This window comes from Engystomops pustulosus, chromosome 4 (assembly GCF_040894005.1).
Source record: "Engystomops pustulosus chromosome 4, aEngPut4.maternal, whole genome shotgun sequence".
Lineage (NCBI taxonomy): Eukaryota > Metazoa > Chordata > Amphibia > Anura > Leptodactylidae > Engystomops > Engystomops pustulosus.
The window spans coordinates 138,285,887-138,299,448 of NC_092414.1; positions in this window are offsets into that span (position 1 = coordinate 138,285,887).

Here is a 13,562-nt window from a genome sequence, read left to right on the forward strand (position 1 = left end):
TTACAACAACCACATTCTGTTGACTTTCTTCCTTACAAATAACTCTGGGATTTCCATCCCTTGAAGGGAATCTCCCCACCCAGGGTGGCCCCGCCCTGGGCTGTCTCCAGGCATCAGGAGACTCAGGAGGCTCTGCTCACACACAACCTCCCAGCAAGGGGGCAGTATTATAGTAGTTATATCCTTGTACATAGGGGGCAGTATTATAGTACTTATATTCCTGTACATAGGGGGCAGTATTATAGTAGTTATATTCTTGTACATAGGGGGCAGTATTATAGTAGTTATATTCCTGTACATAGGGAGCAGGATTATAGTAGTTATATTCCTATACATAGGGGCAGTATTATAGTAGTTATATTCTTGTACATAGGGGAAGTATTATAGTAGTTATATTCTTGTACATAGGGGCAGTATTATAGTAGTTATATTCCTGTACATAGGGAGCAGGATTATAGTAGTTATATCCTTTTAAATAGGGGGTAGTATTATAGTAGTTATATTCCTGTACATAGGGGCAGTATTATAGTAGTTATAGTCTTGTACATAGGAGGCAGTATTATAGTAGTTATACTCTTGTACATGGGGGAAGTATTATAGTAGTTATATTCTTGTACATAGGGAGCAGGATTATAGTAGTTATATTCTTGTACATAGGGGCAGTATTATAGTAGTTATATCCCTGTACATAGGGGGCAGTATTGTAGTATCGTAGAAGGTATTGTAGTATTAAGTTATGTTCTCTTAAAAAAAGAAGGTTTATTCATGTATAAGGGAGGCAGTATGGGTTTCTTTCTCTGTGCTGTGCATGTTCATTTAGACCTTCTATAAACAGTTTGTATGCAGTTTAGTAACTCCACCCACATCACATGGCCACGCCTACTTGTTTTGACCCCGCCCACAGAATGGGGCCACTTTAACAGTTTTTTCCAGGGCCACTTTAAATTCCCAGTCCGTCCCTGACTGTATTGGTAACCTCAGGGGGCCGATACGATTGAAAGATGTGGAAGAACAGGTACCAATAAGTTACTTCTTAAAAACCATGTTGGCACTTCACGGTAATAAGTGGATTTTGGTTGTAGTTTGAGCACTCTGTCTCCAAAAGGTTTGCCATCACTGAGCTAGGGTGTTGGTAGGTACAAACAGTTATACAACACTGAACACCTTATCCTATGAATAGACAATAGATTGAAAACTTGGGACAACCCCTTTAAGGGTATATAAACAATTGTTGAGAAAGTTTAGAGAGATTGCATAGCAAGGTAATACAAGTATTGTTGTGAACCTTGTATTGGTACAGAGCACAAGCCTAATACACTTAACACCACTTTTCTTACACTCTCACATGCCAGACCTATGTTGTACCATCACCACATTTTCACCACATTTTCTCTACTGATGCCATCATCATACAAATACATGGCCAGGAGAAGAAGCATAAAATCTCTTGGAATGTCTGCAGCAGATATTCTGCGGCGTTACCGATTACGATAAATCAGGTTTTAAGCAGTAGGGGTACAAATCAACCTTTGAACTGCATTGCATTGTTTCCTCTGCAGATTTATTAGTACAATAAAAATCCCATCCATTTTGCTGCTATTGTAAATTGGTGCGGGTTAGCCACACAATGGGGCTTATTTACTAAGGGTCCGCGGATCGCATTTCCATCGGACTGTTCATGTTTTTCGGGATTTGCACCGTTGGGACAGGGATTTAGCAGGGGATTGTGTTGCACCTGATTGGATTTTGGCTTTCATGCGGCAGAATCGGATGGTGGGCCGTCGGACGATCCGACTGTTTCGGACTGAGAGCAGGATTTAAGATTTAAGATTACAATTGTGTCACAAACAATGCACTTACATGCAACAAGAAGAAGATGGTGAACTCCGGTGGACCTAAGTGGGGAAGCGTCACATGCAGGATATAGGGTGCACAATGTTAGTAAATCGCAGCACAGAGTATTGTTGTCGGACAATGCACTTTCGGGAACTCCAAGGGACCTCTGAGTACTTATGGCAGACATCTTATCACCTATTCTCCACCCATTAACTTAGGTTCAACTAAAAGTCAGAGAAACTTGTAGCTAATTCTGCCACACCGCATTAGATTTCAGTGATTTATGACCTCTTACTAGATAGTTGGGCCAAGACAGAGATACCTTATGCTAAGGCAAGGGAATTGGAACTTGGGAGGTCACTCTCTGAGGAGGAGTGGTCTAAATCCTTTGAACTTTGCCATAGACTTTCAATTTCTGGTAAAGCAAAAGAGACTAACTAACTACAAAGTTCTCTCATGCTGGTACTAAACTCTGGCCAAGCTTCACAGGATTCGCCCCTCATGCTCTATTGAGTGCTGGAGATGTCACATTTGGTGTGAGTTCCCGTCAGGCACCAGGGATAGTGGACCCACTGGACCACAACAGACGATGACATAAGCCGACACCTGGGACCAAAGTCTAAGTGGCATCCGATTTTCACCAGAGCCCGTCGAAAAGCGGGTTGGATTTGCTGCGACGTGGTACCACAAGGTCGCTCCTGCAGGGATCTGAGTCTGTGGATCCTCTGGAGATGGTACTAGCCGACACCTGGGACCGGAGTCTAAGTGGCACCTGGTACCACCAGGTCGTTCCACAGGTGCGACTAACCCTGGTGGCAGCGAAGGTAACAATAGTAGTTTCCCGGTGTGACAGCGGGAGAACAGCACAGGAAGGAGCACTAGGACTCACGTCAGGAACACTAGGAGCTGGCGCATGGAACAGGAACGCAGGAACGGATAGGCACATGGGACAGGAATGCAGGAGCAGGATACACGGGAATACAGGAGGAGGAACTGGAACGCAGGATACACAGGAACGCAGGATACACAGGAATGCTTGCAGACACAGAAACGCTTGGAAACACAGAAACGCTTGGAGGCACAGGAGGGCTTTCTCTTCACAGGAATAGCTTGAAGATCCAATGGGAAATGATGGGAGCCGCTGGATTAAATGCACACCTGGAAGTGGCCAGCGGCAATCCCCTGGGAGCCAGACCTTCAAATCTTTGAGTACCATAGTGCGCGCGCCATAGGGAGCGGGGACGTGCACGGGGTCTAGCACCCCTAGATACATTCAAATTATCACTTTGTTGACATTTGTTTTTGTTCCGGTCTCTCAATTCTGAGATGAGTTTTATGCTATGCCATGTTTGCGTGGGTTTCCTCCGAGTCCCCAGGATTTCTCCCACACTCCAAAAACATACTGGCAGGTTGATTAGATTAACCAGACTTATGTCTCTGCACAAAAATGGACAATTACGCGCTACGCTTAGTGATTTAACATGCTATGTTCATAATGCTTCACTTCACCTGCGATCGCTAAAGGTTGTTTGCTTGTTGTTTGCTTTCTGTAAACTGTCTGCTTTTCCTACTGTCTGTACTTTAACATTTCATAATTCTTGTTTAATAAACTGAATTAATCAAAAAAGGATGCATACATTCATATCATTGACCAGAAATAGTGTTATTCCTCATGTACAAACACATGACAGCTGGTCCAGAAAATTTATTGCACAGGTTAGGTATAATTAGGTTAGGGAGAATAAGTACTGGTTTACAGAGTTTTTTTCTTTTTTTCAAATCCCAGCTGAAGAATTTATGTATATATACATTACTTGTATAGAATATAATACTTTACTGTAAATATACATTAATAAGTATATTAATAAGTATATGTCATAGAAACAATGGGGAAGATTTATCAGGGCTTGTAATACCTCATATCGTAATATTTTCCTGAAAGGTAAAATTATCACTGGACTGTAAAAAATAATTTTGCCACTTTGGGCACTTTTGGGTTGACTACACAATGGGGCTTATTTATTAAGGGTCCACGGCCGCACTTTAGTCGTATTTTCCGACATTTACGTGGATTGCGCAGCTATGACAGGTATTTAACAGGGGATTGTGTTGCACGCAATCGGATTGTGGCTGCGCTGTCTTTCACGTGACAGAAGGCGTTTAAGGTGTTAAAACGTGAAGGTAGCTATGAGGCATTACAGGATTATATAGAGAAAATTAAATCCTGTAAAACGCAGATAAAGGCTGCAAAAATAGAGACTGAGAGAAATATTGCCAGGGAGAGCAAAAGTAATCCCAAAATATTTTTTAAGTATATTAATCATAAGTAACTATAAATGGAGAATGTGGGCCCTCTTAGGAATAACATGGGGGTCATGGTGGAAGGAGATGAGGAAAGGGCCAATCTAGTCTTCCTGGAAAGGGCCAATCTAGTCTTCCTGGTGGAAGACACAATGAGGAATAATGTAAATTCTGTTTGGAGTGTCAAGAGTTTAACCCAGGAAGAGGTACGGCGCCGCCTAACAACCACTAAGATAGATAAATCACCGGGGCCAGATGGCATACACCCCCAGGTTCTTCATGAACTATGTACCATGATAGACAAACTGTTATTTTTAATTTTGAAGATTCACTGAGGACTGGTTATGTTCAACAGGACTGGTGCATAGCAAATGTGCCACCAATATACAAAAAAGGATCAAAAAGCGATCCTGGGGGGCGTGGCCTGATGCCGAACTAGGAGGACGTGCGCCGCGGAGCTCCCGGGACCCGGCACCCTATCACCCTTCCCAGGCAGCCATCCTCCACCTGTACCCCCTCCATCCTGCTCCCCGGTGCCGCGGGTACCTGCCTCAACACTCCGGTGCCGGTATCGCGGAGGTCTCCGGCTCCGCGCGGCCCCCCCGCACTCCAGCTCCTGCAGCTCCCACGTGCCCAGCGCGGCGGCGGGACCGTAGCCGCCCGACATCGCGGCTGCACACCGGAGCGGTGAGGGAAACCCCCCCCCGCCTCGGGACATACGGAGCCGCTGACCCACTTGTAGGATCGCGGCAGCGCTCCAGTCACCCCTGCAGCCTGCCGGAGGCGACATGCTACTGGACTCCCCTGCGCTGCCTGAGGCCTAGGCGCGCAGGGTTAACCTCTCCCTTGCCGGACTGCAGCCAGGAATAAGGTAGGGAAGTAATTCCCCTGCTGCTGCCCACTTCTCACCTGGGGACCCCAAGCTGTGCAGCCCACCATACTCCCAGTGACCCCCTGCCCGGGTTCTGTTTTATATTAACCCTTGCAGTGCCGCTGCAATTCCCCACGTGGGCCCTGATTCTATTTCTGCTAATTATTGGACGCTAGGCTCCTCGATTGTTTATCACTGGCCCCCTCTGCCCAGACGCCATGGGTAACCGGAGGAGAACGGCTAAAATGCTCAAAACAGCGTCCGGGGTGTCTGCGCCTCCATCGGATGATGAATCCGTCCATGAAGATCCGCCATTCCAGTCCCTGGAACCCCTGGACGCGCAGGATTGCTCAACATCCCAAGCCGTTCTAGCACAGATTCAGTCGAACGCTGCCAAAAAGTTGGGGAGATTCTCCCGCACACAGCCCTGCTCTCCTCAGGGGTCCCCAAACTCCTCTCCCTCCCTCTTTGAAGGCTCCCAGAGCCCGCCACAGCTTGTAAGCTATGAAGAGGGCGCTGATCCACCTGACGTGGCCACTGAGCTGGACCGCAAATTTGCAGAGGTGCTGGCGGCCATTAACGGATGCCAATCCAAACTGGTCACCAAGGTGGATGAGCTGCGACAGGACTTTGTTCTTTTAAGACACGATGTCCATAAAGCTAAAGAGCGAATCACCGAAACTGAGCGCAGAATATCTGAGGTGGAAGATGTCCAGAGGCCTATGCCGACACAGATAAGAGAGCTTCAGCGCCAAATGTCTGCATCCATCGACAGAGCGGACGACCTTGAAAACCGCCTGCGACGGAACAACGTCAGAGTGGTTGGCCTCCCTGAAAAAGTAGAAGGGTCTGACCCTGTATCCTTTTTTGAAAATTGGCTCAAAAATTTGCTTCCTGCAGATACCTTCTCCCCGTTCTTCACAGTGGAAAGGGCCCATCGTGTGCCATCCCGCCCTGGCCCTCCAGGGGGCAATCCAAGACCCTTCCTGGCCCGGCTGCTGCACTTTAGGGACAGGGACTCTATCCTCAGGGTTGTCCGTACCAAGGGAGAAATCCTCTATGCCAACAGCAGAGTGTCCTTCTACCCTGATTTCTCTGCATCCGTCAGGAAACAACGCGCACAATTCACTGAGGTCCGTGCCCGTCTCCGTGACAAGGGGTATAAATACTCCATGATGTATCCTTCCAAGCTCCGAATTGTGGACGGACAGAAGACTCGATTCTTCACCTGCCCAACCGAAGCACTTCACTGGGCTGATGCAGCTCCACGGGCTCCCGCTGCAAGGCCCGCACCTCCTGAGTGACTGGACTCATATATCCTTTTATCTGATGAGCTATGACATTGCTGGACTTAGTCCTGTATTGATGCTTAGGGGTCCTAAATCATTGCTCTAATTTTCTAATATTGCTTTACATTGGGGCGCACGCCTCGTATATGGTGCCCCATAACTGATGTGCTATCTCTTTTGGTCAATTTGGCCTGTGCGCCACATATGGCACTTATTTCTCTTTCCCCTCCCCTTCCCCTTCTTTGTACCTACTCCCCCCCCTCCCCTATCCTCTTACCGCTCCCCTCTACATATTACTCTTCCCTTATCCCCTCCTTTGCTCTCTTTAAACATGGCTGCCTAAATACCTCCTGTTTATATATACTCTGAGGGTTAGGGGTCCCGGGACAAATGGTGTAAGTTTGTCTTGAGTTAGGGACCACTGTTCTATTCTTTGATTGTTATTGGGTATAGGTCTGCACTACTGCTGTTAGGGTGTTAGACAGGGGGTTTATATTCTTGGGATTGTTAGTTCAGTTCTGTTATATTTGTTATGCTCACTGTTGTCTGTCTGTCTATGTCTCTGTGGTATGAAAGGATGAATGCTTGGTTGCTCACGTCTCCTTCCCCACACCCCTTTCCCTTCCGCTAAGATGTCTTCACTTAGGGTAATGAGTTGGAACGTGAGGGGACTCAACTCCAAATTCAAGAGGGCTCTGATGTTAGATGTCATTAAGCGTCAGGCCCCTCACATTGTATGTATCCAAGAGACACACCTTACGGGTCAGAAGGTCCTCTCTCTGAAGCGGGCCTGGGTGGCTAGAGGTTATCATTCCTCCTACTCTGTCTACGCCAGGGGAGTATCCATACTCATATCCAAAGCGCTTCCCATAGAGGTCATACAGGTAGCACCGGATCACTTTGGCCGGTACGTGGTCATACATTGTGCCTTGTGGGGCTTTACTTTCACTATAGTGTCGGTCTATGTCCCACCTCCCTTTGATCCAGCTGTATTGCACCTAATCTCCAGTAAACTTGCTTCTATGCCTCCTAGTCCGATCCTCTGCATTGGTGACTTCAATGCAGTCCCTAATCCCTCCCTGGATCGCACAAGCGGCCTAGACACAGGCTCGGTCCGTCTGAATGAGTGGCTCACTTCTCTAGACCTCGCCGATGTTTGGCGTAGTAAACATCCTCAAGAGAGAGAATATTCATTCTATTCCTCTGTGCACAAGAGCTTCTCTCGGATTGATCTGGCCTTTGTCTCCCCTGATATGATGCAGCACGTTGATCAAGTATCCTATTGCCCGCGCAGTGCATCTGACCACTCCGCCTTGCTTATCAATCTCCTTATAGGCCCCCCCAGCGACTCCCGCTTATGGCGCCTGCACCCGGCTTGGCTCCTGTCTCCTGCGGTCCAGAGTACTGTTAGGGCAGCGCACAGCGAGTTCTGGGATGTACACTCAACCCATCCTGATCCTCTTCTAGTCTGGGACTCGTACAAGTCCTCGGTGCGGGGAGCATTCATGTCGGGTGTAGCTGGCCATAGGAAGTTATTAAATGCGCAGGAGGAGAGGCTGACGGCCACACTGGTGACCGCAGAAAAGGATTACCTAGAGAAACCTACTCCGGGTAATAAAAAGACTTGGGCTCAGGCGCAGAGGAACCATCTAGCTGTAGTGAAGGAGCGCACCAGCAAGCGCCTGCAAGCCAGGGAAGCGTCCATCTTTGAATTCGGAGATAAAAATGGGAAGCTGCTTGCATATCTCTCGCGGGCTGAACGTCCGTGTGCATCCGTTCCATCTATCCTTGACAGTAGCGGAGCCTTGAACACAGAACCCCGGGCCATAAACATGGTTTTTCACGAATTCTACTCTTCTCTTTACAGCTCCAGATTGTCCGCCTCTTCCGTCGAGATTTCCAGATTCCTTGACAGTCTTCCACTTTGGAGGCTCACACCGGCACAGTCATTGGAGCTTGATGCCCCGCTCTCGGCGGAGGAGGTGGAACTGGCCATCCAATCGTTGCCCCCCGGTAAGACACCTGGACTTGATGGGCTGGGAGGTGAGTGGTATAGGGATAACTGTGAGACTCTGGTCCCCCATCTCCTTAGCCTGTACTCCGATGCGCTCGACAGCGGTTCCCTCCCTGATTCTATGCGAGAGGCCCTTATTGTAGTTCTTCCCAAGCCTGGTAAGGACCCTCTGCATCCCGACTCATACCGTCCAATTTCCCTCCTAAACTCAGATGTCAAAATACTAGCAAAAATTCTGGCAACAAGGCTTAATAAAGTAATATTATCCTTGGTTCACCCAGACCAGACAGGCTTTATGCCAGGGAGGGGAACTGACATAAATATTCAAAGACTACACCTGAATGTAGCAGAGGCAGAGAAGTCTTCAGACCCTGGGTTTATATTATCCTTAGATAATTGCAAGGCGTTTGATTCTGTGGAGTGGCCCTATTTGTGGACCCTCCTGCCCAGGCTGGGTATTGGCCCTCGCTTCACAGCACTGGTTAGGTTATTGTATAATGACCCTAGGGCTAGGGTAAGGACCAATCTTAATATCTCACCTACTCTCCCTATGGCCAGGGGCACTAGACAGGGTTGCCCACTATCTCCCCTCCTCTTCGCGCTTGCCATTGAACCCCTTGCTGTGGCGATCCGTCACTCTGATAGCATTAAGGGCATTGCTAGAGGTTCTATCATTGAAAAGGTATCTCTCTATGCTGATGATACACTTGTATACCTTGGGGATGTGGGCCCCTCTCTGGAATCCCTTCTGTCCTTGATAGAATGCTATGGGGGGTTCTCAGGTCTCCGGGTTAACTGGGACAAATCGGCCCTCTTTCCCTTATCAGATATAGGGGTACGCGCCCTTCCCGTCCCAGTCCAGGTGGTGTCCACCTTTAAATATCTGGGAGTCCAGGTGTCACGCAAGGTTCAGGCATATACAGAATTAAACATCACACCCCTGATAGCTGCAACGGAATCGCGCCTACAAGCCTGGTCCACTCTCCCCTTGTCCCTATACGGGCGTATTAATATATTCAAAATGATCTTCCTCCCCAAATTTCTTTACCTTTTTCATGCTTGTCCTATACTGCTTCCTAAGAGTCTGTTCAAACGCTTGGACGGCATTCTCAGGTCCTTCTACTGGCAGAGTAGCGCCCCGCGATTCAGTTTAGCGCTGCTTCAGGCTCCCAAGTCTAGGGGTGGACTGGCTGCCCCGGATCTGTATCTTTATTACCTGGCTTCCCAGCTAGTATATGCCCAGTGGTGGATAGATATAGACATGGGTAATGCAGCTACTGCATTGGCTGGTGCCCTAGTAGGTTCCTACGAGGCCCTTACAAACTTGCTGTACAGGTATAAGTCCCCATCTGATACCCCACTCCCCCTACGTACGGTAGCGGTGTGCTGGCGTAGGGCACAATCCCTGGTAGAACCGAGCAGCTCTCCCCCTCTCTCGCCTAGGACTCCATTGTGGCTCAATCCGTGGCTCTCTCACTTCCTCTCCCTCCCAGGCTGGACAATGTGGGGGGCAGCGGGGGTGAAATTTGTAGGCCAGCTCTTATCCCCGGAAGCAGAGTTACTCAGCTTTAACGAGATAAGGGAGAGACATACTGTACCCAATACGGCCAGCTTCCACTACACGCAACTGCGACACGCATTCAAAGCCCAATTCGGCTCCTTCAGCCTGACAGTGAAATTCTCCAAACTAGAGACTCTGATGAGTACCCCGGACCTCCCTAAGCCACTCACTCAGTGCTATGCTCTCCTACAAGAGCAAAAGTCCAGACCGTTTGATAGAGCCTGTGAACGCTGGAGACAGGATATCCCTGACCTGTCAGATGATGACTGGAGGGAGGTCGAACTGTCCTACTTCACATCTGTAGTGAGTGCGAGGGACTTCCTGATCCAATCTAAATTCCTTCATCGAGTATACTTCACCCCTGCTAGACTATTCCGCATGGGAGCAATGCCCAATGATCTTTGCTTTCGCTGTCAGGCTGAAGTCGGATCCTTCCTGCATTGTGTCTGGTCCTGCCCTAGGGTTCATGTCTTCTGGTCCGAAGTGCTGGAGTTCCTAAATGTACACTTTGATTTCCCACGATTACTGTCTCCCTCTGTGTGTCTCCTCGGTATCATAAATGAAGTCATCAATGGCCACTATGACAAAATCTTCTTTAGGTTTGTATTATACTACGCCCGAAAAGTGGTGGTGATGACCTGGAAGGACCAGGAGCCCCCTCCATTAAAAAGATGGATATTACTTATTAACAGCGTCATTCCCCACTACCGGTCCCTGTATGTCAACAGGAAGTGTCCCCAGAAGTTTGACCGCATCTGGTCCAGATGGTGCGAGACTCCCCATACAGCCTTATAATCACATGTGATATATACTCCTCTCCATGATGAAGGAGACTGAGCGTGCTGGTGTGTGTGTGTGTGTGTGTGTGACTCCCCATACTGCCTTATAATCACATGTGATATATACTCCTCTCCATGATGACGGAGACTGAGCGTGCTGGTGTGTGTGTGTGTGTGTGACTGATTGTCCCTGTGTCAATAGTTATTTGTGTTGTATCAAGATGTCTGGTTACAATATCTGCTGTCACTTATCGCGGTATATCCCTTAGTTAATATTGGAACGCAATAAGATCCTGTTCATTACCACGGATGCTATTCAATAATTCTGTATTGTGGGGAAGAAAGTATGTAACAGACAATCTTGTTCTTTGGTTTGTTTATTGCAATTGTTAAAAAAAAATTTTTCCAAAAAAATTTGCAAAAATAAATACTTTAAAAAAAAAAAAAAAAAGCGATCCTGGAATCTACAGACCTGTGAGTCTAACTTCTGTGGTGGGGAAAATATTTGAGGGATTTGTTAGAGATGCTATCCTGGAGTATCTCACTGTGCACAACCTTATAACCCAGCGTCAGCATGGGATTATGAGAGATCGGTCCTGTCAGACTAATGTGATTGGTTTCTACGAGGAGGTAAGTTCCAGACTGGACCTGGGGGACGCTGTGGATGTTGTATATCTTGACTTTTGACACTGTGCCACATAAAATGAGACTGCTGGGACTAGCGGAACATCTGTGTATTTGGGTAAGTAATTGGCTTAGTGATAGAAAACAGAGGGTCGTCATTAATGGCACATTCTCATATTGGTTTGACGTTACCAGTGCCACAGGGGTCAGTATTGGGGCCACTTATTTTTAATATTTTTATTAATGACCTTGTAGTGGGTTTACACAGTCAAGTTTCAACATTTGCAGATGATACTAAGCTGTGTAAAGTAATAAATACCGAGGTCGATAGTATAGCATTACAGAGGGATTTGTGGAAGCTTGAGGAATGGGCAGAGAAATGGTTGTTGAGGTTTAATGTAGATAAATGTAAAGTTATGCACTTGGGCCGTGGAAACAAAGAGTATAATAATGTTCTAAACAGTCGATTACTTGGTAAAACTGGAGCTGAAAAGGACTTGGGGGTATTGGTGGATGGTAAACTTAATTTTAGTGACCAGAGCCAGGCGGCTGCTGCTAAAGCAAATAAAATTATGGGATGTATCAAGAGAGAAATAGATTCTCATGATAAAGACATAGTTTTGCCCTTATATAAATCCCTGGTGAGACCACACATGGAATATTGTCTACAGTTTTGGGCACCAGTGTATAAAAAGGACATAGTAGAGCTGGAACGGGTGCAGAGGAGAGCAACCAAGATTATTAGGGAAATGGGGGGATTAGAATACAATGACAGATTACAAAATCTTGGATTATTCAGTTTAGAAAAAAGACGACTGAGGGGAGACCTGATTACAATGTACAAATACCTGAATGGACAGTACAAGGATCTCTCCAAAGATCTTTTTATACCTAGGCCTGTGACCAGGACAAGGGGGCATCCTCTATGCCTAGAGGAGAGGCGATTCTACCATAGCCATAGACAAAGCTTCTTTACTGTAAGAGCAGGGAGACTATGGAACTCTCTGCCGCAGGAGGTTGTTATGGAGGACTCTATGTACATGTTCAAGAGAGGCCTGGATGCCTTTCTGGAGAGAAAAATTATCACGGGTTTTGGGGATCAAACATTTATTTAATTCTTAATGGTTGGACTTGATGGACTTGCGTCTTTTTCCGGCCTCATATACTATGATACTATGAAATTGGGGGGCGTGCTGTCAGACGATCCGACTGATTCGGACTGAGTGGCAGATTTAACATTCAAATTGTGACCAAATCCAATGCACTTACATGCACCAGGGTGCGCCAGATTCTGGATTTCTGGCGCACATTTTTCATGAATCTGTCGGAGCAGTGCAGGGATGGCCAGAGTGCACTAATTTCTTTTAGTGCACCTTTACTTTAACACAGGGAATACAACACATTTCTGTTGGACTCTGCATGATAAATCTGGCGCACGGTCTGACTGAGCACAGGAATGCTCCTTTCAGTGCAGTATAGTGTCCCATGCACCACAAATGTGTCTCAGGCACTTCTTAAATACAAGCAGTTTGTAATGTAAAGAATGTGCAAAGTCAGACAGAAAACTGGCGCAGGGGCTTCAAAAAATCTGGGCCAAAGTGTCACGAGAAAACAATCACAAAAATCTCCTGGAAATGTTAAAGCGTTCCAAAGTTATAACCAATTACAGTGACACATGTCAGATTTTCGAAAATAATATCTTACATAATCGTAACATAAATCATCAATCCAGCTATACGCAAATCATCTATATTTTGTGAACATAAACACAGAAATACAATTAAAAAGGCATCAATGGAGCAACAGACAGATAAAATAGCCTACACTGCCCCTGCATGCGTAAGATAATAATAACATAACACTAATATATATTACATAGTAAACATGAAATAGGCTCTAGGCTGAGCTAAACTGCAGACCTGATACACAATAATCACATAAGTCCCAATTGGGAAATAAAGAATGGCACACACAGTACCCTCCTAGAATTTAAAATGTATCCTACAGCAGTGGAGTAGTAAACAGTTACCGACCAAAGACACGTGTTTTACGTGAATTGCTTTGTCTGGGGGAGAATTCAAGCGAAGCAATTCATGCGAAACATGCGTCGGAGTCTAGCACGGTGGTCTATATATTGGGGGTGTCTGTGTGTAGCCCAGCTCATACATCCCAACATACATTGGTGATCTACATGTCAGATTTGTAAAATGGGCCTGTGTCCTTGCAGCCAAAATTGGTTAATAAATCTTTGAATAAATGTCTCTTATGTGATCATTTCCTGCACAAT